The sequence below is a fragment of the Gopherus evgoodei genome, chromosome 2 (assembly GCF_007399415.2).
Source record: "Gopherus evgoodei ecotype Sinaloan lineage chromosome 2, rGopEvg1_v1.p, whole genome shotgun sequence".
Taxonomy (NCBI): Eukaryota; Metazoa; Chordata; order Testudines; family Testudinidae; genus Gopherus; species Gopherus evgoodei.
The window spans coordinates 35,950,933-35,972,935 of NC_044323.1; positions in this window are offsets into that span (position 1 = coordinate 35,950,933).

The following is a 22,003-nucleotide window of genomic DNA, read 5'->3' on the forward strand; positions in this document are numbered from 1 at the left end:
TTACAGTCAATGAGTGATGAGCTGCCAAAATATTAACAGCAGGTCCCCTCCTCCTCACCTCATGAGGGGGTCGTGCCCCCCCGGGGGGTCGTGCTCCATCCAACCCCCCATATTCCTTGACACTCCCCCCCCCAGGAACCCCTGACCCATTCCCCCCCTTCCCTGTCTCCTGACTGCCCTCTGCTTTCCCATCCAACCCCTCCTCTCATTCTTGATGGCCCCCCGGGACCCCTGCCCCATCCAACCACCCCTTCTCTCTGTCCCTGACTGCCCCCCATCACCTCATCCAATCCCTGCTCCTTCCTGACAGCCCCCTGGCACCCTTGCCCCCATTCAATCCCCCTGTTCCCTGCCCTCTGACCGCCCCAACCCCTATCCACTCCCCCAACCCACTGAACACCCCCTCCCTGCTCCTTGCCCCTTTACCACACTGCCTGGGGCCCGGACTGGGTCTGCTCCACCGGAGCCACTCGGCCGGTGCTGCGGGGCCCAACTCCCCAAGCTGGGCCGAGCCGGGCCAGAGCCGCTCAGCCGGTGCCGCGAGGCCCGACTCCCTGAGCCAGGCCGGGCCGGAGCCGCTCGGCTGGGACCAGCCCGACCCAGGGGCGCTCAGCCAGGGCCAGGGGGAGCCGGACTGGGCCGCACGTGCCGTGCCTCCCTGGAGCCCCCACCACCCGGCTTACCTACCTGCTCCTTGTTTCAGGCTTCCCGCGAACATTTGATTCGCGGGAAGCAGGGGAGGGGGAGGAGAAGGAGGGCGGAGTGTTCAGGGGAGAGTGGGAGGTGAGCTGGGGCCGGGGCGGGTGGACAGCTGCCCGAGCCTTTGTTAAATTTAAAAGCTTCTTTAGAGCCGGTTGTCCTGGAACAACTGGTTCTAAAAAGGCTTCTAAATTTAACAACCGGTTCCTGCTAACTGGTGCGAACTAGCTGGAGCTCACCACTGCAGTCAGTTACATGGTAAACAAAAAGGAGCTTATCATCTTTTGTGTCATTACCCAAACTGAACTATGATGACAAATCAGAACTAGTCTGCACTTCAGTAGAAAAAGGAGATCATACTGAACTTTTGGGACCAGATCCTGCACTGACTTACACTTCATGAAATTCTCTAAGTAACTGAAGATCCGGATTGTCAGGAAAAAAAGGAGCATCCAAGAACCTGGGAGAGGCAAAGGACATAATCCACTTTGAAAACCTCTATGAACAATCCTGTGTAGATCTGTATTATCCTCTACAGCACTTAAGATACTGCAGTGATGGGCACGGCAGAAATGAAATAAATAGACTAGAATATTCAAGGAGATGGATTTGGGGCGTTTGTTTGTGAACTGAATAGTTACTATGGCAATTACTTTTCTTATCTTCAGGGCTGGGTAGTCTTTATTTTTTATGGGGACAAGCCTGGTGGAGGTAACATCTTTTATTGGACCAACTTCTGTTGGTGAAAGAGACAAGCTTTACAGTTTACACAGAGCTGTTAACTATTATTATTGTCTTATGGACATTTATAACCTTATTCAGTCATCTTCAGCTTGTTTATTTCATTTCCAGTTTGTTTATTTAATCAATACTTTCTTTAATAAGTAAGCACAAGCTGTAAAGAGTTCTGATAGCATGGTGAACATATGAATGGAGATGGAATGTTTCTGTATATTTCTGTGTGTTCACAGAACAATGGGTTTGATCACACCCCCAAAGCTCCATGTGCCCTCTACAGGCATAAGAGGTATGAGAGGGCATAAACCTCCTCCACAGCTGTTTCTCCCCCTTTCCACAGACTTTGTGGAGGACACTTTCCAAGTGTGAAGAATTTGCATAAGTGAGGCCAGGCAAACAATGGGAAACTGGGACAATAGTAGGTGATCTGAAAACAGAAGTACATTGCATACCCCTCACAGGCACAGCAGAGATTCCCCCCGCAACAGTTAATACGATCCTAGGCTGTGTTATGCAGTGCCCATGCTGCATGCTTGTAAATTTTGCAGAGGTTTTCTTTCTCTTATGTATACCACTCTGTGTGTTTGCAACAGAAAGGGGTAATTAGACTCAGTGTGCTGTGCATATACACTTTTCACAAGAGTTTTAGTGATGTTTATATACATTTACTGGACCAAACAAAATATTGCAGGAAAATATTTTAAATTGAACCTTGTAAAAAGATTCTTGCAAGGAGTTTTGAAATTAGCAAAGAACTAATAAGTCTGCAAAAGAGAGAAGTAGGGACTAAAGATAGTGTACAGAAGATTTACAATATTTAATCAAAACTCACAATCGTGACATATTTGCAAATGACAGAATTTTTTTATTTAGGAGTAATTTACTCTAAAATTCATAAAGATACTTAAGCAACAAAAACAATACAAATATATTAGAAAACAGAAGAAGATTCCACATCTACAAGTTAGAGACGTTTCTAGAGAGCAAAGACTTAATATAGGTAATAATGTGTTTGTTCACTATACGTTTTAATAGAATTCCTTTTGGTGATCTAGGCTTGGACAAAAAGCTACAATATAATTTGCATACATTCTAAGAATGGTCACAAATGATCTGAGCAAACATCCTGCTCAGTTTGATTAAATTCAGGCAACAGTGAACCAAATCAAGTGTGACTTAAAAAAAAACTTTGAAATGAATATTGTAGAACAACATTGTGGCGTTGCCCTCTATATGATTTTATGAAAATATGCTAATGAGTGTGAATATAATGTAACTAAAATATGCTTCAGGCAAAAGGTCTCTTGTAAGGTATCATTACAAAGCTTATAATTTACTGAGTGTGGTCATCCTATTTGTACAAATGTATCACTCTTGTATCTGAAACTAGAAATATGAAATATAACTCTGAGGGCCTATTGTAATTATGCAAAGTGTGGGCCATTAATGGTGGTCTGGAATCTTGATAGCTCCCATCAACCAGAACAATTCACTGTGGATGGCTCTGTTTGCAGGCAGGCCTTCCTGTGAGAAATGAAGGCTTGAAGTCTTACAGTGACGTGATCATGTCACCTGAACTGGAATCCATCTTTAACCTGGTGTTTTTCCATTGAGAGGGAGGGTGGGAACCAAGAGAGAGACAAAAGGATTCCCGCCTTATGCAAAAGATATATAAGTGGGTGGAACAGAACAAAAGGGGCAGCCATCATGAGAAATCCCCTAGCAACCACCTGAGCTGGAACAAGGGCTGGACCAGGGGAAAGGATTGTGCCTAGACTAAGAAGGCATCCAGTCTGTGAAAAAAACATATTGAAAAATCTCGGAGGGTGAGATTTTATCTGTATTCAGTTTTATTACTATACTAGGCTTAGACTTGAGTGCTTTATTTTATTTTGCTTGCTAATTGACTTTGTTCTGTCTGTTACTACTTGGAACTATTTAAATCCTACTTTCTGTATTTAATAAAATCACTTTTTACTTATTAATTAACCTAGAGTATGTATTAATACTGGGGGGGAGGCAAACAGCTGTGCATATCTCTCTATTAGTATTATAGAGGGCGAACAATTTATGAGTTTACCCTGTATAAGCTTTATACAGGGTAAACGGATTTATTTGGGGTTTGGACCCCATTGGGAGTTGGGCATCTGAGTGTTAAAGACAGGAACACTTCTTAAGTTGCTTTCAGTTTAAGCCTACAGCTGTTAGGGGACATGGTTCAGACCCTGGGTCTGTGTCGGAGCAGCCTGGCATGTCTGGCTCAACAAGACAGAGTGCTGGAGTCCTGAGCTGGCAGGGAAAGCAGGGGCAGAAGTAGTCTTGGCACATCAGTTGGCAGTTCCCAAGGGGATTTCTGTGATCCAACCCATCACAAACATATTTGATATTTAATTTTGAAAGGATTTTTTAAGTGCATAGGCAACTACTAAACCAAAACTCAAATCATTTGAAGAATGATAAGTCTTAGAAAATTTGCATGTTTAAGTTTATGAAATTATCTTTCTAAATATACTGAGACCACAGTGTTGAGGGAGCCATTTTTCATTTCCTGAATCATCAGTATTGGAATTATTATTTGCTGGAGATATTTTTCTAAGGTATCAGTCATATTTTATGCTTTCAGAATATACTTGCTGACATGTTGTACAAATAAGCCTCTCATTTACTTGTTTTATATCAGTCTGAAAAGACTGTTAAAAGGAATTTTTCTGTTCTGACAGGAAGAAGCTGATTTATGGAATAATGAATTTACAACTCATTTGGGCACTCCAGCTGGGCATAGTACTTCATGTGTTAAAATAGCCAATATCAATGTAAATGGCCCTCTTTCTCCCCAAAAGAAATACAAATCAGATTAACAAACAGTCCCTTCATTCTTTTCCTGTGCAAAATAAGATTTCCTCATGCTCATTCCTTGCAGGCTCCCTGGCTATACATTCATCAGGAGTCTGTGCTGGGATTATTGAAACATTTCTTTCCACTGTAGTAGTATTCTCTTCTATTTATATAATATATTCAAAGCTAAAGTAATGGATGTATTTGGTCATAGTTTGCAGATGACAAATTTTACACCATGAACATTTAGGATTTGGTGACTGAGTTGCAACCTTTTGGTCTAAGACCACATAAATGAAGCAGAGTCATTCAGTACTCATCAGTAGTTGTATAGGAGATCTGCACGGACAATTAGGAGAAGACAGATGGGTTTGGTAGTGAGGGTGAAACCCTGTGATATTAGAGATTTGGGTTCAGGTCTCCCCTGCCCTAATGGACTTTGTTGTGCAACCTAGGGCAAGTCACTTACTCTTTCTAGGTCTTAATTCACTGCCTGTAAAATGCAAATAGTATTAGTGCCATACCGTATGGGAGTGGTGTGAGCCTGAAGACATTAAAGATGCTCAGATATTAAAGAATTGGGGGCCGTGTAAGCACTTAAGATAGTCAGAAGTGGTGTTGATGATTTAGTGGGTGGCACTCTTCCCTCTGAGCACACGTCTATCCTAGGAAAAGGGGTTGTGTTTTAAAACATGCTGGCTATCATGTTTGTTTTTAAACAACGCTGAAGCAGGATTGACCATGGCGAGATAACACATTTTAAAACGTAGGTATCTTTGTCTGCAGTGATGTTTGAAAATATTAATGTATCTTCATAGGTTTGCAAGTCAGGAAGCATCAGGGGGAGCAGTTCATGGCCACAAGAGAGTGGTCGAAGGTAGATACATTATTTCCAGGTTAAGCAGGTCCCTTTTCCCTGGGTAAGAAAACAGGGACTATTCCAGAACACTCAGGAACTTTCTAGTATTGTATTGTTCAATTGTCTGCTATAGTTTCTATTGTTTAAGTAGTAAGCTCATGCAATGAACTTGTATAACTGAAAAGTTTCTAAATCTAGTAGATGTGTTGTGTTGTGCTATAGAAGCACCTTATGTAACACTTTCCCCACCCTTAGTCTTCGTGACCTTTCTACAAGCATTTTCAAAATTAGAGCACAAACCAATATACTGCACCTATTTTCCCCTTGGATCCTAATGACTCTTAAGGACACACTTGTTTTGGAATATCTCATGATTCAGATTAAGTATGAGAAGGCTTGCCAGCCACTTAATAAATCCAGAGGTGATTCAAAGATGCTGGGATTGCTACGTCTGAAGTGTGTTATGGTGCCAAATCCTGTGGTTGGAAAACTGCCTTTCACAACTTGAATATAGGCCCTGAGCTATCAACCAAGCACACTTCACATCTGTACTCCTAAAAAAGCTAGACAAAGGGGAAGATGAGCACACCAAGCAGATGGAGTTTGTTTTAATGTGGTGACCCTGAAATTGTATCAGCATTGGCTAATCTATGTTTTAACTTTACACAGCTCTTGATTTTAGCAATTTTTTCCAGCTTGTTTGTTCATTTCCTGTGTTTGACTTACATTTCTTATTGTTGAATATTAGTTGAGTATGTTTTCAGCCTCTTGAAATGTTACCTGTTCACTGGGTATGAAGAAATTGGAGATAGTAGTTTTAGGTGTCTTGCCAGAGTGCAGTCAGGAACGTTCTGTGGTGCAGTTGTCCTGAACTGATTTAGAGCTCTGTTTGTTCTGCTGAATTAGATGTTCTCTTTTCTTCTGCTGCTTTATCTTCTTTCCACTCAGTTGGCCCGATGAGATATTTTAAGGCTGTTTCTCCTGTTATTGATTGAGTTTGTGTAACTGTTGAACCAGGATTGTTTTTTCCTTCCAGTAGATTATGCTGCTGTGAGCTGCCTTTTCTCCTCTCTAACATGGTCAATGGATTCACTTGCATTACTGCTTTCTACAGACAGCTTGTTAGTGCATAGTTCTGCATACAGGATTTTCTAGAACCTGCCACTTCTCTTTTCTCTTCTTGAGACTGTTGGTCCTGCAGTCAATCTACAGTAAAGATCTACTTTTTGTGCTTTCCCTATCTTATTTCTGAGTACTAGGTAGTGGATACTATGGCCTTGGTCACAGTGGAATCAGAACAGTGCTAAATACTACATAGTTTAAAAAAATTAGTGTTGCCCAAAACAGCAGCAATTTGCATTCAGCTGCTATATGTGCCTAGTTGGTGTATAATATAAACATGCTAGTGGCATTCCAAACACACACAGGCCTCTGGACAACAGCATGGTGTCTGGCTTTCATTGCAGAGTACAAAGGTTTTGGCAAAACTTGTGTTGTATATAATTATGCCCTGTTCCCCTTTTTTATCTGCAGATAGACACACATGTTGAAGCTCAGTGCTGTCAAGCCTCCTGAGGCTGCTGTCCATGGGGTTTGGCTCTGTACAATGTTGTTTTGTAGTTATACAGCCTGTGATTTGTTTAGTTGCCCACAGATTCCATGACATGCTACATACTATGTCTATATTTTGTGCTTAATTTTGAATATGTCTGCTCCTTCTGCCTCCTTTTCCATAAAATGGGAAATATGGTCCTTTGTTTCTAATTTACCTTTACATTACATCTATTCGCTAGTCTAATAAATTATTTCTTTTAAGACCACATTATCAGTGAGACACCATCTTCCGAACTTTTCTTAGTTGTTAAAAGTGAAGTGGAAATGTAAATGCAAAAATCTTTAGCATTTCAATAGTGTGCACTGAATGTCCCCACTAACCAAGCTAAGAGGTGCTTTTAGCAAATGAACTAAAAATCTTTCTTTCTTATTTTCTTTTTTTAACTTTCCTTTAGGTCAAGGACTGCTGGTTCCTATTCTATTGTGATAACCCTACATGCATCCTGTTGTGATGTCACAGCCACTATAGAACTCCATTGGAGCTTCTACCAACTATAAGTAAGTCCAGTTCTTTAGAATATTGTATTGTTGCTTCTTTTGACCAGAGCAATTAGCCAGTATTTGGGGTCTTAGGAGTTGCATCTGTTAAGTAGAGAAACTGATGATGAGTCAGGTATTTCTCTGGTGCAATTCTGTTTATTTACAAAGAATGTAAACAAAGTCCTGTTTCCCTGAACACAGTAGGACTCCAACAGGGGTGTCATGGTATAATTCCCCACTCTGAACCTTAGCGTCCAAAAGATGGGGTACCAGCATGAATTCCTCTAAGCTCAATTACCAGCTTAGTACTTGTAGTGCTGCCACCAACCAGGAATTCCAGTGCCTGGTACACTCAGGTCCCCCCAAAACCTTGCCCGGGGACCCCCAAGACCCAGTCCCTCTGGATCTTAACACAAGGAAAGTAAACCCTTTCCCTCACCGTTGCCTCTCCCAGGCTTCCCCTCCCTGGGTTACCCTGGAAGATTACTGTGATTCAAACTCCCTGAATCTTAAAACAGAGAGGAAAATTCACCTTCCCCCCGCCTTCTTTCTCCCCCTCCCAGATTCTCCCTGAGAAAGGTTAATTTCTCTCTGTGTTGGGATTACTTTCTTTCTTTCCCCCTTCCCTCCTTTCTCCCCACCAATTCCCTGGTGGATCCAGACCCAGTCCCCTGGGGTCTCACCAGAATAAAAAAAAAACAGTCAGGTTCTTAAACAAGAAAAGCTTTTAATTAAAGAAAGAAAAAACAGTAAAAATAATCTTTGTAAGTTTAAGATGGAATATGTTACAGGGTCTTTCAGCTATAGACACTGGGAATACCCTCCCAGCCTAAGTATACAAGTACAAAATAAAATCCTTTCAGTAAATACACATTTGCAAATAAAGAAAACAAACATAAGTCTAACTCGCCTTATCACCTAGTACTTACTATTTTGAATCTATAAGAACCTGTATCAGGGAGATTGGAGAGAAACCTGGTTGCACGTCTGGTCACTCTCAGAACCCAGAGAGAACAACCACCAAAAACTAACAGCACACACAAAAACTTCCTTCCCTCAAGATTTGAAAGTATCTTGTCCCCTGATTGGTCCTCTGGTCAGGTGACAGCCAGGCTCACTGATCTTGTTAACCCTTTACAGGCAAAAGAGATATGAAGTACTTTTGTTCTATTAACTCTTACTTATCTGTTTATGACAAGGGGGCATTTTCTTTGCTGACAGTTCCAAGGCTCCTTCCAACAGCACTCTGCCCAAAAAACTCTCTCTCTCTCTCTCTCGGTCTTGGCAGCTTTCTCTCAGGGCCACATTACCAGTGCTTATCATTCTCCTATTGGGTTTCCTGCTGCCTTCTCTGTCAGCTTCTGCTCACAGACACACACACCTCCACTAAACAATACCCAGCACCCTACATTTTCATTCAGGTCCTAGCAAAACCCCTCCACCCACACAGCTTTGCTTTTGATCAGCCCTGTCTATGGCCTGTTTTGGGGTGTTCCTTACTGTTTCAGCTCTCTGACTCCAAAAAGGAGTTTAACTGCTTCTTACATTATCCCGAGTGAAGGGCATGAATTGCACCCACCTGCTTAAATGAGATTTCACCCAACCTCCATCATAACAGTATAATTTTTTTTCATTATGTCTATTTTATATCCCAAAAGATGTATAAAGAAGAGATAGAGGTGTTGTTCAGAAGAGTTACAGTAATTCAAGCAAAAGGATATAAAATAACCCTAAATGGTAAATAATAATAAAAAGATATTTTACAAAGAATATAGTATATCTAAAAAACTGGGCCTTAACTAACCCTCTGCCTGCCAGCTCCATATATCACTAATATTCCATTGTAGCTGGGGTACCCCTGAGGTGTCCCAGACACCAATGACCACAAATGTGATAGAAAAAAGTGAGATTTTGCTGGAGCTGTTTATATAGGAGAGTGTTTCTCTTAGCCTGGCTAGTGGAGCTTGTGGAGACAATCAGCACATGCTGCTGAAGTAAACAGGATTTTTGTATTTACATTTGCTGTTATTCTTTAATCTCTCTCTAAATTACATTGTTCATTTTTTAATGTGCACTCTTAGCTCAGAAAGCTTTACTTACATGTAATTTTACTGTTGATAATCAAGTTGATGTGATGTGTTTAACAGAACCTTGGCTTAAAGCTGTATATAATTTGCTATTATTGGAAGCCAGTTGAGTTGATTGCTTGGTTTTTTTCCATCCACTGTGCCAGAATTTAAAAAGAGGCAGGTAGACACATACTTTATTCTGACTCCTTTTTCTTTTATAACAGCCTGATTTGAACAAGAGTTGGGCTTGGGGTTGTTTGATTCCTAAATATTTTAACCTACTAGTTAGAAATCTGGGATTTCTTTTGTTTACTGATAGATCTAACCAGTTATGAAACTTGGGATAAAGAAACAGTCTCTTTTCTTGGGAGGAAGAGAAAGAAAAACTGTTGAAAGGCAGCTGGATAGTCATGGCTAGTTTCCTCTTGCAGTTCTTCCAATGCATCTTACTCTTGACCTGCATCAAGCCCTACTGGATCTCAGCCAGCAACTGCCATTGATACCAAAATGGGTATTTTTCTGATAGCCTTTCAGACAGGACTAAACAGACAACTGCATTCAGTTCTCTCATGGCCAGTCTAAGTTTAGAGTTCAAACTTCCAATTATGAAAAGCTATTCATGAAAACTCACTGTGCTTAGGCCAGATATTCAGCTGTTGTGAATTGGCCTTGCTGACTTCAATGGAGTTACTTCCATTGACACCAGCTAATGATATAGTCCCTTGAGTTGTGCTGATAAATAAACTTACTCAGTTAGTAGCATAACTTTACACAATGCTTTTGATTGTGAAGGCTTAATAAAGAATTCTATGTCTCACTTTTGGTCTTGTTCCACTGAATCTCTTAAGTACCATGTGGTTTGGTACTGCATGCTACCATCTAAAAATGAACCATTCTGAAAAATTGATCTACGCTCTTGTAAGGCCTCTGTTATTGGATGTGCACTGCTCCAGCTATCTGCTGAGCAATGGCCAAGGAGGTGGTAGTAGCACGCCACGGATATGAGAACAACAAAAAGAAAAAAGAGAGAGAACATTGATTGTCCCGCAGTATTTTCCTGAAGCTATGAATTAGTACACATTAAGGGGGCAGGGACATATACATTGGGAATAGAATTTATGTGCATCTTGAGTTGGAAATCAGTCTCATGGACTTATTTTGATTTTTCTTCTGAACTCTTGGATTTACAATATGACCATTGGCCAGCAGGCAAGTGTCATCATGCAACATTCTCCTGTTGGGTCTACCTCTGGCTATGCCCTAAACAGGGAATGCAATATCCCCACATGGAAAATTTACACCACTTCCCTTTGGTATCCACTCTGCTTCTGCTGTCTAATGCTAAGAGAGAAATCCTTGATCCCCTTAATAGAAGTAAAGACATTGTAAATGTATTTAAACAAATGCTCTCAAACAAATGATTTTATGAAATTCCTTCCCTTGCCTATGACAAATCTGATATTTATTTGAAACCACTAAAAATCCTATCCCCTGCCTACATTTACAATATAGGGAGAGATATGTGGTACCCACACTTATGAGGGGCAACAGTGTTTGCTGAACTGGATGCAATCCTGAAGGAACATTTCACCCCCATGTAAATGAAAGCATAGAATGCTTCAGATTTAGCTCCTATAACCAGCAGATGGGAAATCGGTGATTACAGTTCTTCATATGTTGTCCAGGCACTGTGGCTTTGGAAATAACTTGCCTAAAATGGTGAGAGATACAGTGGTGTGGAGATAAGCACTCCAGGATCAAATACAAAGTTAGAAAAAGACTTAACTTAGAAATCTGTCTTCATATTGTGTGGCCACAAAGGTAGTTAACAAAAATGGCAGCAATTCCTGGTCACTGCAAGGCGATCTGTCATCCACAAGAACATAGTCTGTAAGAGAAGACTGGCTCATTTAGGTAGTGAGCTAATCCCATGAGTAGCAACAACAAAAAGGTGGACCAGGGTAATGGTAGATATGGTGGAGGCCATAGAAATTCCTTAAATATTGTGGGGGTTTTACAGGTGCACCAGTGCAAACTCTTAGGTTTGGTCTACACTTACAACTTTTACCAGCATAGTTATGTCAGTCAGGAGTGTGAAAACCCCCCAGTGCAGACGTAGCTCTGCTGTCAGAAAAGTGCTTCTGTTGGCATAACCAGAGCTGTCCCCTGGGTAGGGCGAATTGAGGCGACCACTCCGGGCCCCATGCTTGGCAGAGCCCCACAGGCCACTGCGATTGGCCATTGTGGTCAGTTCCATAAGAGATGAATCCATCACTTCTGCCCTGAGTGCCCCACACACACACACTCTGGGCCCCACACTTTGGGGAGCCCCAAGGGCCGATGCAATTGGCTGGCACGGTCAGTCCCGAAAGAGACTAATCCATCATCCTCCGCCTCAGGCCCCGCACTCCCCCAGGGACAGCCCTGGCCATAGCTAATGTTGTTCAGAGAGCTGGTGTTACTGTACGAGCAGAAAAACTCCTATAGGTATATGCTGCATCCACACTAGGGGGCTATGCTGGTATAGGTTCTGTAGTGCAGTGGTTCTCAACCAGGGGTACATGTACGCCTGGGGGTACTCAAAGGTCTTCCCGGAGGTACATCAACTCATCTAGGTATTTGCCTAGTGCTACCACAGGCTACATAAAAAGCACTAGCAAAGTCAGTACAAACTAAAATTCCATACAAACAATGCCTTGTTTGTTTTGCTCTTTATACTGTACACTGAAATGTAAGTACAATATTTATATTTCAATGGATTTATTTTATAATTCTTTGGTAAAAATGAGGAAGTAAGCACGTTGTCCGTAACAGTGTGCTGTGACACTTTTGTATTTTTATATCTGATGTTGTAAGTGAGATGTGACTTGGGGATACGCAAGGCAACTCAGACTCCTGAAAGTGGTACAGACGTCCGGAAAGGTGGAGAGCAACTGCTGTAGTGTAGACATAGCCATAGGTTATGTCCACTGCACATTGCTTTCAGCAGTGTGTAGCGTACATACACTGTATGCCCCCCTCGCATGGGTATGATTAGCAAGTAGATGGTGAGGCACTGGTTAGGTGAGTAAAGATACGCCTGAACTGTATGGGTATGAACTCACCCAGGCAGCACATCCTGTCTACCCTGCTAAAAATAGCAGTATAGTGCCCCTCTGTCTCCCTGGTGCTGGAGTCTTTCTTTGATACAGGAAAAGCTCTGGCAGCAGGGTAAGACTCTGGCAGTGGAGAAGCTGGAGTCTTTCCCAGCCACAGGGAAAGGTGCCTACAATGGAGAGCTGCTGGAGCGTTTCCCTGGAGCAGGGAAAGGCTCTGTCTGGCAACTCCCAGTTGCTGGTGGCAGCTCATTGCTGTAGGAGACTTTCCCTTTGGCAAGGAAAGGCTCCAGCAGCTCCCTCTGGCAGAGAAAGACTCTGACAGTATGAAGCTGCTGGATCCTTTCCCCACCACAGGGAAAGACTCTGACAGTGTGAAGCTGCTGGATCCTTTCCCCACCGCAGGGAAAGACTCTGACAGTGTGAAGCTGCTGGATCCTTTCCCCACCGCAGGGAAAGGCTCTGACAGTGTGAAGCTGCTGGATCCTTTCCCCACCGCAGGGAAAGGCTCTGACAGTGTGAAGCTGCTGGATCCTTTCCCCACCGCAGGGAAAGACTCTGACAGTGTGAAGCTGCTGGATCCTTTCCCCACCACAGGGAAAGGCTCTGGCAGAGGGAGGAGTAGTGACAAGATCTATCAGCTCCCCACTGCCAAGCTTTTCCCCGCTGTCTTCCTGCTGCTTCCCCACTGCCAGAACCTGTCACTGTCACGGGTAGCTGCACACTGGAGCATGAACTCAGCCTGCTCTTCACTGCAGCGTGTAACTACATTTACCTTATACACCACTGAAAGAGGTGTGCAGTGCAGACATAGCCTTTGTGCAGACACACTGCGGTGGCATAAAGAGTGTCTTACACGGTACCGGTGTAAGTCACTTTTTGCCTATGTGCCATGCATCTGTGCTAGGGGGCTGCACTGTGCTGCTACATTCGTATAGTTACATCAGTGCAAAAAACAACCAAAAACAGTGGAGACAAGATTTCAGAATGCTCAAGACAGCAATCTGACATTGGTCCAGGGGAAAGGAACATCTTAAAAAAATGTGCCTATCAAGTAAGAAGGCACCATCCGTCATGAGTATGCCCTACTGGTGAAAGGCCCAAAGGTTGTATTGCACATAGGCCAAGATCAGTACAGAGATGGAATCCTCTTGGCTGAGGAAGAGTGACAAATTTATTCTCCCCCACCCCCACTTTTTTTTAAGACAGTGGCATACATTCCAAAGAACGTCGAACAACTGTTACACTGTCATGAAATGGCTGAGACACTGGAAAGGGACTCAAAAATCCTGGAGGAAAACAGCATGTTTTCAAAGAGGACCTGGGGGTTGCTAAAAGGGATCCAGAAAAAATAAAAAACCAAAAACAGAGGTTATTTCTTACAAATCTGAGTCAGTGCCACATGCCATGAGAGCCAAGACGTGAAGTTGAGAGTTGGTGGCATTCTTGCTCCATAATGGCCTGCCCCATTTGTACCTCTTTTAAGCCAGTTAATAGTATTCATATTTGCAGGGTTTATAATTTAAACAATTGGCCTTCTACAACACTACCAAATTCCCAGGATTGAGAACTTGGTTACTCCATTGTCAAGAGTAACTTTTGCTACAGTAATTTAGACCTACACCTAAAATTTAGATCTTCCCTAATACAAAGGGGGTAAAAATGTACATCCCTGGGAGATGCAGTTAAGCTGACCTAAACCCTGATGTAGACACTTCTAGGTTCTTCTGTCAACATACCTGTGGGGTGGATTTATTACGGTAATGGAAAAACTCTTTCCATCTCTACAGGAAGAGTCTACACTACAGTGCTACAGAATTCCTCTGTTGACTATCTGTGTCTACACTGAGGGTTATGTCAACCTAACTATGTTGCACAGGGCACAGAATTTTTCACAGCCCTGAGTGATGTAGCCAGGTCAATCTAATGTTCAGGTATAGATCAGGGCTTTGATTCAAGCATGGTCTAAACTACAAAGTTAGGTGAATGCAAGCCACCTTGCATTGCCCTAGTTATGCATTTGTCTACACTTAAATTTGTCTCCCGCTGAAGCAAATGCCCCATTTCCCTGACATAGTAACACCACATGTCTGAGCAGTGTTGAGCCATGGTAGATTTACTGAGATTGATGCAGTGCAAGTGTAAACACTGTTATTTATGTCAACCCTAACAGTCCTCAAGCAGCTGATCCACAATACCCAACACTGACCACTCTGGTCACAATTGTGAACTCCACTGCCAAAAGCCTGCCTCTCATTTAAAGCCCCCCAATTTTTTGTTATGCCTTTTCCAGATTGCCCAGCGTGGTGAGCACACCTAGCAGCTCTCCACTGTTGTGTGCAGCTGCCCAGCTAGCCATGCTGCCCTGCCTACGTGCTCCAGACATGCTCTGGCTTGAAGTACACAGGAGATATTGGATCTCCTCTGCCTCTAGGAAGAAGAGGCTGTGCAAGCACATCTACAGAGCAGCCACAGAAATGCAGACATCTACGAGCAGATTGTCTGGGGGATGCAGGAGGAGGGGTATGCAGATTGCCTGGGGGATGCGGGAGGAGGGGTATAATATGGACCAGCAGCAGTGCTGTGTGAAAGGAAAGGAATTGTGTCAAGCGTATCAGAAGGCCAGGGAGGCCAACAATTGATCTGGTGCTGAGCCATAGACCTGCCACTTTTACAAAGAGCTGCATGCCATATTTAGCAGAGACCTCACTACAACCACCCCACAACGACTGCGGATACCTCCAAGAAGCCCAAGTCCCGGGCCCCTGGTGTGAACTATGAGAATGAGGAGGAAAAGAAGGAGGATGGAGGACATGCAAACAGGGCAGGGAAGGGTCCAGCCATGCTGCAAGCGAGAACCTATTTGAGACACCATCACAGTCCAATCAGTCCCAGGTATCAAGCACAGGCAAGCTCGATGCACTTACCTGAGGAGGGAACCTCAGGCAAGTTTGTAATTATATTTCCCATTAAAATGATGTACTGATGGTGCCCCCAACTTAACAGGACACAGCTATCAGCTTTTCCTTATTTAATCATACCAGAAGAGAGAGCAGTACAACAAAAAGAAGTAGCATTGTTATCTGCTTTTCATTTCCCTGTAGAGTTAGGCAAGGGCGGCATGTCGAGAAGTTTGTTTACATCCACAAGGATATTCTTTGAATCCTCCTGAGAGATCTCTATGAGACACTCACAGAGGTACTCTGAAGTCCTCTTCCAGGGCCGGTGCAACCATTTAGGTGACCTAGGCAGTCACCTAGGGCACTAGGATTTGGGGGGCGCCATTTTCTTCGGCAGCAACCGTGGTGGCCAGATCTTCGGCCACCCCGGTCGCCGCCAGCATTTAGGCGGAGGGAGCTGGGGCAGGGGAGCGTGAGGAGGACCGCCTGCAGCAAGTAAGGGGGGGTGGCACGCAGGGGAACTCCCTGCCTCAGCTCACCCCTGCCCTGCCTTCTCCCTGAGCACACCGTGGCTGCTTCACTTCTCCCGCCTCCCAGGCTTGCGATGCCAATCGGCTTAGGCGCCGCAAGCCTGGGAGGCGGGAGAAGTGAAGCAGCGACGATGTGCTCGGGGTGCTCATGAGTGGAGTAGGGGTGATCTGGGGAACTGCTGCAAGGAGGGCACCTCAGGGCGGAGGGGAGCAGCTGCCACAGGGGGGCCTCAGGGCGGGGGCACGGGGGGAGGGGCGCAAGGTGGAAGTTTTGCCTAGGGCGTGAAACATCCTTGCACCGGCCCTGTCCTCTTCCAAAGGTTTCTAGGGATGGTAGCATTATTTCTTCCTCCACTGACTGGTAGCATTCTGGTGCGCAAGTTTCCACAGTGTGATCACTACTCTTTTCTCTAATATCAGTGCAGTTCTCATAGTGATACCTCTGTGCTGGAGGGCTGGGATGAGCTTGCACACAGATCCAGGAATGTGGCCTTTTGCATCTGGATGCTCTGCGGCCACTGATTGTCATCCCAAAACAGTATTATGATGCAATCCACCAGTCAATGCTTGTTTCTTGGACCCAGAAGTGGTGGTCCACCATCTGCAACTGCTCTGTGAACATCATCAACAGCCTTGAATTGGTTCTCGCTATGTCCCACAACAATCTCTCCTCCCAGAAATTATTATATTCCACCCTTATTTGTTTCTTCTTACAGGTCTGCAAATGCTGAAGGTTCTTGCAACGCTTATGACAATAGTGCAGAGCTGTGTAAGCTCCATGCTTCTGTCAGAGACGGTGGACAGCAAGAAGGCTGCACGGGTTCATGTTTTTTTTTAAGTGCAAAAATTATGGGATACAAGTGACATTATTGGATGTGGACAGTTACATACTGGGAAATTGACCTTTTGCTCCCAGTCAGCCCTTTGTGACTCATTTCTACTCTACCATGCATTGCCAAAAGCTTCCCAATCACAGTGCGCCAGAAGGTGATGGGTTGCATGCTGCGATGCCTACCATAGTGCACCACACTGTGCACTGACACAAGCACTCCTGGTGAGTATGCACAGTGCCGATGTAAGGAGCCAAGTGTGTACATGCACAAATGATATACTAAGGCCATGGCTACACTTACAGTTTTGCAGCGCTGGTAGTTACAGCTGTGTTCGTACAGCTGTGTAGGGCCAGCGCTGCAGTGTGGCCACACTGACAGCTACCAGCGCTGCAGTGTGGCCACATTTGCAGCACTTGCAGCGCTGTTGGGAGTGGTGCATTGTGGGCAGCTATCCCACAGAGCACCTCGTCCCATTTTGGCGCTGTGGCTTGTGGGAAGGGGAAGGAAGTGTGCGGGTCTTTCCGCTTCCTGTTCCAACGCCCCGTGGTGCTTTGCTACACATTCCGAGCAGTTTGGCGGCATTGTGAGTCTGCAGCGCGATTTCTGAGATTTCTGTTACAAATGGAGCCTGAGCTGCTGAGGACCTTGCTGATGAATGTTGCCAGCACATCACGCATGGCAGTGGAGCTATTCCTTCAGCTGCAAAGTGACAGTGAGGAGTCAGACGATGATATTGAAACGCCTGACGCTCAAGACACTCAATTGCTTGTGGCAGTAACAGACGTGCTCAGCACTGTGGAACGGCGCCTTTGGGCTCGGGAAACCAGCACTGAGTGGTGGGATCACATCGTCCTGCAAGCCTGGGATGACAAGCAGTGGCTGCAGAACTTTCGGATGAGAAAAGCCACTTTCATGGCACTGTGTGCTGAGCTCGCCCCTACCCTGCGGCGCAGGGACACGAGATTGAGAGCTGCCCTGCCAGTGGAGAAGCGGGTGGCTATTGCAATCTGGAAGCTGGCAACTCCAGACAGCTACCGATCGGTGGCGAACCAGTTTGGAGTGGGAAAGTCCACCGTTGGAATGGTGCTGATGCAAGTTTGCACAGCCATTAATCGCACCCTGCTAAGAAGAACTGTGACTCTGGGGAACGTGCAGGACATTGTAGATGGCTTTGCAGAAATGGGTTTCCCTAACTGTGGAGGGGCAATAGATGGGACGCATATTCCTATTCTGTCACCACCCCACCTGGCATCAGAGTACGTTAATCGCAAGGGGTATTTCTCCGTGGTTCTGCAAGCGCTTGTGGATCACCGTGGGCGTTACACTGACATTTACTCAGGATGGCCTGGAAAGGTGCACAATGCACGCATCTTTCGGAACAGTGCCCTGTTCAGGAGGCTGAGGGCCGGGACTTTTTTCCCAGACCGCAAGATCACAGTGGGGGACGTCGAAATGCCCACTGTGATCCTTGGAGACCCCGCTTACCCCTTAATGCCATGGCTCATGAAACCGTATACAGGGAAGCTTGACAGGAGCAAGGACCGGTTCAACTACAGGCCAAGCCGGTGCAGAATGACTGTGGAGTGTGCTTTTGGCCGTTTGAAAGCCCGCTGGCGTTGTCTTTATGGGAAGCTAGATTTGGGGGAAAGCAGCATCTCCACTATTATATCCGCGTGCTGTACCCTCCATAATATTTGTGAAGGGAAGGGTGAAAGATTCAGTGAGGAATGGACCTCCGAGGTTCGACGCCTAGAGGATGAATTTGCACAGCCAGAGAGCAGGGCTAGTAGAGAGGCCCAGGAAAGGGCTTCAAGGATTAGGGATGCCTTAAGGGAGCAATTTGATGCTGAGAGCCAACAGTAATGTTTGGTGCCTTTGCTGTGCTCCTTTCTACCTTGGGGTACAATATTTACCACTTCCTGCAATAATAAAATGTATTGTAAAAGCCATAAAATCCTTTATTCAAAGTACAGTACATAAAAGGCCAGGGGGGTTAGGGTGGTGGACTCTACATTCAGAGGTTTGAATATGTCCTGTTTGGATTACTGTTCAATGTCTGCTGCACTTCAGGATTACTATGCTGCAGGGTAATGGGGGTGGAGTGCACAGGGTAAGAATTGTAGTTATCAGGGCTGGTAGGTGATCGTACAGGTGTTGGGGGCAGCTGGGGGTAATAAGAAACTGGCTGCTGGAGAAAGGTGTTTTGTGCAAATACTGGGGAACAAGAAAGATTGCTTTGGGAGGGGTGTGGGTTACCACAGTACAGATCTGCCTGCATGGCTACAAGAGACTCGAAAGACTCAGTTTGGCGAGCCAGGAGGCTTATCATCTGCTTTGAGGTTTTTTTGGTAGCCAATTCCTTTCTCCTGCTTTCTGTTTGCCTCCACTCATACATTTTCTCTCTCCATTCCTGCGTCTTCCTACTTTCTCTGTTGTAGTGAATCATAACTGTTTGATCAATTCTTCTTTTGATTTTCGCAGATTTTTTCTCAAGTTCTGCAACCGACGTGAGGCCGGTGATCCGGCTGCATTAGTCAAGGTCACTAAAAAAAACATAGATAGAAACATGTAATACACAGAGGCTACATTGTTTATTATCACACAGTGAAGGAGTTTTTAGACTTTTTGTAGCATTCTTCCCACATACCTAACATAACACAGAGAGGCCAGGGAAGCGAAGGCATGGCGAGCAATGGGGTGAGTGTTTCTGCCCCGACTGCACCTGGGAGGGGTAATTGACCGATGGGTCACTGGGGTTTATCTGCACTGGGTACAGGAGGTAGCTGCACAGGGGACAGTAGTGAACAGGAAGGTGGCGAGCTGCTGGCGGGGGGGGCGGTCCGCGTAACTGCTGGCCTGCTGGTGAGGGGGGGGGGGAAACGCATGGCTGTGCTGGCTGCCTGCTGGGAAGGGGGGGGGGAAGACCGGAGGGCACCGCGGGGCTGGCTGCCTGCTGGGAAGGGTGGGGAGAGACCGGAGGGCACCGCGGGGCTGGCTACGTGCTGGGAACGGGGATGGGAAGACCAGGGTGCACCGTGGGGCTGGATACGTGCTGGAAGGGGGTGGGGAGACCGGAACACACCGTGGGGCTGGGGGGAGACCGCGAACCTGGCGCCCTGCACTCAAGTATCCCTAAATTCTCAACAGGGTTTCCTACTGCCAGATATATCACTGCTGCGTGTTACCTGGGAAGAGAGGGAGGGTCTTCTACAGGAATGTGGATACCGCCCTGGCCCCTATGCAGCTTGCCTGTGTGCAGCCATGGTCCCCCCACCCCTCGTTGCACAGTGGATCGGACGAGTTAGCCTGACCGGGACAAGGACCACGGTGGCTCTCCCGATAAACTTGAGAAAGCAAATTGCGCACGCTCTGGCTGCAACTTTTCAAGAGATTACCGAGGCAGATTACAGAGACGTGAAAGAGCAAATCAATGGGCTATTCCACGTTTAGGCATGCATGCAGGCAGCCCTAACCCAAACCCTCCTCTCCCAAAACATAAAAATCTGCTTACCCCGAGCACGCTCCTCAGTTTGTTCCTCACCAGCAACTTCCAGCTGCTGCAACTGGCTAGCCTCCTCCTGGCTTGAGAAGAGCTCCTGGCTGTATGCCTCCTGGGACTCCGGGGTGTCTCCCTCCACACCAGTAGCCTCACTGTCGGCTTCCTCTACACCCTCCCCCACTTCTCCCTGCTCTGAACTCTCCATCGTGGTCCTCGGATTGGCAGTGGGGTCACACCCAAGTATGGCATCCAGCTCCTTGTAAAAACGGCAGGTTGTGGGGGCAGCTCCTGAGCGGCGATTTCCCTCATGGACTTTGCAGTAAGCACTCCTCAGCTCTTTAATTTTGACCCTGCACTGCAACGCGTCCCGTTCATGGCCCCTTCTCAGCAAGGACTGCGATATCTGCCCATAGGTATCATAATTTCTCCTTCTGGAGCGCAGCTGTGCTTGCACAGTTTCCTCACCCCAAACACTGATGAGGTCCTGCAGCTCGGAATTGTTCCATGCTGGGGCTCGTTTGGGGCGTGGAGGCATGGTCGCTGATTGATTGAATGATTGATTGCACTCCACACCTGGCTGAGCAAACAGGAAGGGGATTTTTAAAATTCCCAGGGCATTTAAAGATGGGGTCAGCTGAGCTCAGGGCAGTGGAGTGTGCATGATTACCAGAGAGGCTTCTAAGGTATGCTGGAATACCTCCTTATACCCCGGAGGTCAATAAAAGCGCTGGTGAGCGTCCACACTTGCTGACCAGCGCTGGATCACCAGCGCTGGAATCGCTACACCCGAGGCTCGACCGGGTGTACAGCCAGTGCTGCAACCAGGGAGTTGCAGCGCTGGCCGTGCTTTGCAAGTGTGGCCACATCCTAAGTTGCAGCGCTGTAACCCTCTCACCAGCGCTGCAACTCTCTAGTGTAGCCATGGCCTAAGTATGGTGGCTTTCTGCTGATGTAATGTCTATCAATCAAAGTTTGTAGTGTAGACATGGCCTGAGTCATGTATACCAACAATTAGTCCTTGATGAGGTTTCAAGATTGTTAGCAACCATAAACACCGGTAAGGGTTTATTTCTTGATATAAGTTACCATTTAGAGCGTTACTCACTTCTGTCATTCTTAGCGCATTGTGGAAACCATCTGACAGTATTTGGTTAATTGGCTCTGTATATTGACATTATTATTGTGACAGATTAAACAGAACAAAAGCATCTCAGATTGCTACAAGAAGTGATAACAAGCTATGACAGGGATCCAAATAAGAAAAGATAAATATCTCTTTCACAAGAAAAAGGTAGACTTATTGGGCACCGTGCTAGGTGACACAGGAATTCATCCCATTGACAAGAAAGTTAAGGAAAGAAATTTAAAAGACTTGAGATCCTTAGACCACTGTAATTAAGGACTGTTTGTTTTTCCATATCACAGCCATTGTATAAATTGGTGTATAAAGGGATCGAATGGATATAGGATCCAGAACAAGAGGAAGCTTTCACAAAAACCAAAGACCTGCAGTACTTCTGTGGTAGGCCATTATGGGGCATTGCAAGCCACACATTCTACCATTTTTTTTATAACTCGTGCTTCTGTTAGTGAGACTCTTCAGCCTATGGAGTATTTGACTTGACTGAGCTTTTAACCAATTTAGGAAATTGGATAGTACTATAGCGTTATTGTATGTTTTAGCATCTGTTGTTATTGTCAATACTCAGGGATAGTGACAATTGTCCTTTGGTTTCTGGTACGTGCTGTTCTTTCTGGTTTCTCTATGATTAATTGTTTCTCATGCTCTAAACCTGTTGTCTTTACATTCTGAATTATTTTCTAACTCTAGGAAAGTTAGTGAATCATCTGT